Source organism: Haemaphysalis longicornis, unplaced genomic scaffold, assembly GCF_048455015.1.
Source record: "Haemaphysalis longicornis isolate Haplotype H1 unplaced genomic scaffold, Haemaphysalis longicornis Haplotype H1 scaffold_34, whole genome shotgun sequence".
In the NCBI taxonomy this organism is placed as follows: Eukaryota; Metazoa; Arthropoda; class Arachnida; order Ixodida; family Ixodidae; genus Haemaphysalis; species Haemaphysalis longicornis.
This window is the reverse complement of record NW_027526351.1, coordinates 704,725-710,724: the sequence shown is the minus strand read 5'-3', so window position 1 is coordinate 710,724 and position 6,000 is coordinate 704,725.

Below are 6,000 nucleotides of genomic sequence, written 5' to 3'. Positions count from 1 at the left end.
GCTGCGTTATGTTGTTATATCGTCTTCACCCGATCCCATAAAAGCTCCCAAAAGATTTAATGCATTGGGACCCTTGCCGTTGCGCGGAACCGTAGTAACAATCTGGTGCGATATTGCCGCGAACCATACATTGAGTTTGTTTATTTGTGTTTTGCTTTTACCGCCCTGCTGCGCCGGTCTGTGTTATCTCTGCGCCAAGGGAAGCGCGTGTTCCATTCTTTCTTTCTGTGCCGCATGTGTTATCTGTCGTGATAGGGAGAGCATTCCGATCTAACGTGAACAGCCCAAAATAATCTTCTTGGATCTACTATGTTCTCGATGCGAATCGACGTTTCGAGAACCACGCGCGCCGAAAGATAAAAAGCCTGCAGTGCGGACGCCGGGGCATTCGATTCGACGACACTCGCCTGTGCAAGTCACTTTGTTGACCGCTGCTTCGCCGCCTTTGTATTCTTTTGAGTTGTTAGGGGAGCACAAGTTCGCTCCAATAAACGTGTTTCTCATTCAAGACAACTGCATCGTCCTTGTCTTCGCGACATCCGGTGGAGGTGCTGGGTACTAAGCCTTTATGCTCTCTACGACATCTCGAAGCCGCCAAGCCAGTCCAACCAGAGAAAGCCCCCGACTGCAAGGATTGCTACCAGAGTTCGGTCTTCTGCCAGAAGGGCCCAAGAGAAGGAACGCTGCAACCAACACCATGGTGCAAGAAACAACGTCGCCAATCATCCTGCAGTAGCCCCGAGAACCGCCATCGTTCCGGGGAGCCCCCGCTGAAGACCCCGAAGAATGGTTGGAGAAGCTGGAGCGCGTCCGCATCTTCAACAGGTGGGACGACGAAGAAACTTTCCGGCATGTCTTCTTTTACTTAGAAGATGCTGCTCGAACTTGGTTCGAGAACTATGAGAGCTCTTTGACCGACTGGACTCAATTCAAGAGGGAGTTCCTTAAGACCTTTACTACCGTAGTGAGAAAAGAGCGAGCTGCGCTTTTGCTTGAAACTCGAACGCAGCACCCCAACGAAGGAGTCGAGATTTTCGTTGAGGAGATGAAGCGACATTTTCGTCGTGTGGACCCTGAAATGACCGAGGAAAAGAAGCTCAGGTTTCTAATGCGAGGAGTGAAGCAAGAGCTTTTTGCTTGTCTAGTCCGTAACCCTCCGAAGACAGTGGCGGAATTCGCGTCTGAGGCGGCCGCGATGGAGAAGACGCTAGAAATTCGAACAAGGCAGTACGACCGCCCTGTCAACGCACTGTTCTCGGAGACCATCGATGCCGCAAATGGAAGCTCCGATACATTGCGAGAGACCATCCGAGCAGTGGTCAGGGAGGAGCTTCGGAAGCTTTTTCCAACGACGCCGCAACCTCAAGTGGCTTCCCTGACCGACGTAATCCGAGAAGAAGTCCAAAACGCACTGGGAACTTCTACGCCGTCGGAAGCACCCCGCGAACCACAAGCCATGACCTACTCCTCGGCTGTTCGTCAACCCCGCCCTGCTCCAACCCGTCGTCAAGAGGCCGAGCCATACCGCCGTCCAACGCCGCCCGCCCGACGCCCTGTAGACCAATACCAGACGCCAAGGAAGACCGACGTGTGGCGAACGCCCGATAATCGCCCGCTGTGCTACCACTGCGGAGAGGCCCACCACATCTACCGTCGCTGTCCCTACAAATGGCTCGGTTTGCGAGGGTTCTCCGTCGACGCCCCACGCCCCCGATACGGCCAGAGCCCTGCTGAGATCGAAGAATACCTCTCCAACACCAACCGAGGACCAGCCCGCTTCAACCGTTCACCGTCGCCCTACCCGTCTCAGTCACCGAACCGCCGCAGCACTGCTGACTTCTCACGTGGAAGGTCCCCCAGCCCACGCGGGGGAAACTAAAAGCAGCAACTTCGGGAGGTAAAGTTGCACAACGGCGGAAAAATGAAAACCCTCCAACGACGCAGCGACTCGCTGAAGACCATCATTCACGACATGCCCTCATCCCGACGATCCGACCTAGCCCTAACGAGACTCCTGAACACGACGACAGCTACACGGCGCGACGCGTACCCGACCTGACCGAGACGTCCGTTGAAAAGACGACGACAATGACGACGCACACTGCCCGACCGTCAACACGTACAAGCAGAGATACGACGCCCCGACGAACCCGGAACTCGAGGAAGACTGCATCTGACGTCAAGGTGTCCATCGACGGCTTTGACGTAGTCGCCCTCGTAGACACGGGAGCTGACTATTCGGTAAAGAGCGGACCATTTGCGTCTAAACTGAAGAAAGTTATGACCAGATGGGACGGTCCGCACATACGCACAGCAGGAGGCCACCTCGTGACGCCAAGTGGAACGTGCACATCGCGCGTCACCATAGACGGCACAACGTACCCTGCGGCGTTCGTCATTCTGCCTAACTGCTCCCGCGACGTAATTCTTGGAATGGACTTTTTGATGGACAACGGTGCAATAATCGATCTGCAGACCAAGTCAATAAATTTTTCCCCCAATCACTCCATGACGCCGGAACCGAACCCCGAACGATGGGCTGCTGTAAGGATTGCCGATGATCATGTCACCCTGCCACCCCGCGCAAGCTTGATGGTCGCAGTCTACTGTGAAGATGCTGCTCCTGACGTCGACGCTATCGTAGACACTGATCAAAGGGTGCTTCTCGACCGTGGTGTGTCGGTCGCAAGAGGCATTGCGCGCTTCAAGGAACACCAATCCCACATTCTGGTTACTAATTTCACCGAGGAGTACCAGCATTTAAACAAGGGCGCGGCAATTGCATTCCTCGAAGAAGCGCAAGAAGCAAGTGACGTGATCGCGGTCGCCGACTTTGAACGCACACCCGTAGAAACCTTCAAGCTCCCGAAGCCCTTCGACGTGAATCCGGCGCTACTGCAAGAACAACGGAACAAATTATTGGCTTTGCTGCGTCGCTATAGCTAATGTTTTTCGTCGAGCGCAAAACTACGTCAGACCCCTCTAGCGAAGCACCGAATAATAACCGAAGATGGAGCCCGACCTACCCGACAGTCACCGTACCGCGCCTCTTCACACGAACGGGAAGCCATCCGGACTCAAGTAGACGACATGCTCAGCGACGACATTATACAGCCATCGAAAAGCCCCTGGGCTGCGCCCGTCGTACTCGTAAAGAAAAAAGACGGCACATTAAGGTTTTGTGTTGACTACCGGCGACTGAACAAAATCACGAAAAAGGACGTGTACCCCCTCCCCCGAATCGACGACGCCCTCGACCACCTCTGCCACGCGAAGTACTTCTCATCGATGGACCTGAAGACCGGCTACTGGCAAATTGAAGTGGACGAGAGAGACCGAGAGAAGACTGCATTTATAACCCCAGACGGCCTATACGAGTTCAAGGTGATGCCGTTTGGGCTGTGCACAGCACCAGCGACGTTTCAAAGAGTCATGGACACTGTGCTAGCTGGCCTTAAGTGGCACACCTGCCTCGTATACCTCGACGACGTAGTGGTATTCGCCCGGACTTTCGACGAACACCTTGCAAGGTTGGAGTCTGTAATCGAGGCCATTCGTACGTCGGGGTTGACTCTGAAACCTGAAAAGTGCCGTTTCGCATACGGGGAACTCAAGTTCTTGGGCCACGTCGTCAACGCCGCGGGAGTCCTACCTGACCCGGCAAAAACTTCAGCCATTGCGAACTTCCCAAGGCCGAAAGACAAGAAGGGCGTGCGAAGATTTCTCGGGCTGTGCGCATACTACCGGCGCTTCGTCGCAAACTTCGCAGGCATTGCAGAGCCACTCACGTGCTTGACGAAAGATAGCACCCCTTTCAGCTGGGAAAACGACCAAGAAAAAGCATTCTGCGAGCTGCAAAAACGCCTGCAAAGCCCGCCCGTGCTCGCTCATTTCGACGAAAATGCCGAAACGGAAATGCACACGGACGCCAGTGATAGAGGCTTGGGTGCCGTCCTTGTCCAAAAGCAAAGCTGCTGCGAAAGGGTAATCGCCTATGCCAGCCGTGGTCTGTCGAAGGAGGAGAAAAACTATTCTGCTTTGAGAAAGAGTGCCTGGCTATTATATGGGCGATTTCAAAATTTCGCCCATACGTGTATGGAAGGCCATTCAAGGTTGTAACAGACCACCATGCGCGGTGTTGGCTCGCTAATTTGAAGGACCCCTCTGGCCGTCTTGGGCGGTGGAGCTTGCGCCTGCAGGAGTTCGACGTTACAGTCGTTTATAAATCCGGCAGGAAACACTCCGACGCTGACTGCCTGTCCCGCGCCCCCGTCGACCCACCACCACAAGACGCTGATGAAGACAGCGCGTTCTTCGGGATCGTGACGGAGAGCGACCTAGCCGCCCAGCAGCGTGCCGACTCCGACTTACGCGTCATAATCGAGTACCTCGAGGGATGCAACGTTGCCGTTCCTAGGACCTTCAAACGGAGCTTACCAGCATTCAGCCTCAGAAACTCCGTCCTCGTGAAGAAGAATTTCAGCCCCGGAACAAGAGCGAATTACCTTCTCGTCATCCCCGCGGGCCTTCGTGACGAAATTTTGGAAGCGTGCCACGACGACCCGTCTTCTGGACATCTCGGCACAGCCCGCACTATTCGGAAAATCAAGGCGAGGTACTACTGGCCCGGCCTTACCTCTGACGTCACCCACTACGTCCGGAGCTGCCGTGACTGCCAGCGACGAAAAACGTCGCCGACAAGACCCGCCGGACTTCTGCAACCGATCGCCGTCCCTTCGAGACCATTTCAACTGATTGGAATGGACCTTTTAGGCCCGTTCCCTACGTCACGATCCAGAACAAGTGGATTGTCGTAGCGACAGACTACATGACGCGCTACGCAGAGACCGCCGCTCTTCCGAGGGGGACTGCACAAGAAGTGGCAAAGTTCTTTATAAGCCAAGTTGTGCTGCCACATGGAGCCCTGGAAGTCCTAATCACCGACCGCGGAACGGCATTTACTGCGGAGCTGATGCAAGGAGTATTACGCTACAGCAACACGGATCACCGAAGAACGACGGCGTACCCCCCCCAAACGAACGGACTAACAGAACGTCTGAACAAGACAACCGCAGATATGCTGTCAATGTACGTTGACGTTGAACTTAAGGGTTGGGACGAAGTGCTCCCGTATGTCACGTTTGCGTACAACACGGCTATCCAGGAGACGACGCAGCTGACGCCGTTCGAGCTTGTCTACGGTAGAAGGCCGACTACGATGCTCGACGCCATGCTTCCGCACGTAGAAGACGACGACCTCAACGCCGACGTCCACGGATATCTTCAACGTGAAGAGGAGTCCCGCCAGCTCGCTCGAGTTCGTATAACGGACCAGCAGCTGGTGGATGCGGGCCGCTACAACCTCCGACGCCGAGACGCCGAGTACCAACCAGGGGATCGTGTGTGGGTTTGGACTCCCATCCGACGACGCGGACTCAGTGAGAAGCTCCTGCGACGCTATTTCGGACCCTACCAGATTCTACGACGTGTCGGCCAACTTACCTACGAGGTGATCCCCGATGGTGATTCCGGAACATCACGACGACGCACGCGGCCTGAAGTCGTCCACGTGCTTCGCTTAAAACCTTTCTACGGTCGATAACGAATTTTATTTTTATTTTCGGACTGTCGCTTATGTTAGCATCGGGTCGATGCACTCTTAGAGGGGGGGTAATGCCGCGAACCATACATTAAGTTTGTTTTTTTGTGTTTTGCTTTTTCCGCCCTGCTGCGCCGGTCTGTGTTATCTCTGCGCCAAGGGAAGCGCGTGTTCCATTCTTTATTTCTGTGCCGCATGTGTTATCTGTCATGATAGGGAGAGCATTCCGATCTAACGTGAACAGCCCAGAATAATCTTCTTGGATCTACTATGTTCTCGATGCGAATCGACGTTTCGAGAACCACGCGCGCCGAAAGATAAAAAGCCTGCAGTGCGGACGCGGGGGCATTCGATTCGACGACACTCGCCTGTGCAAGTCACTTTGTTGACCGCTGCTTCGC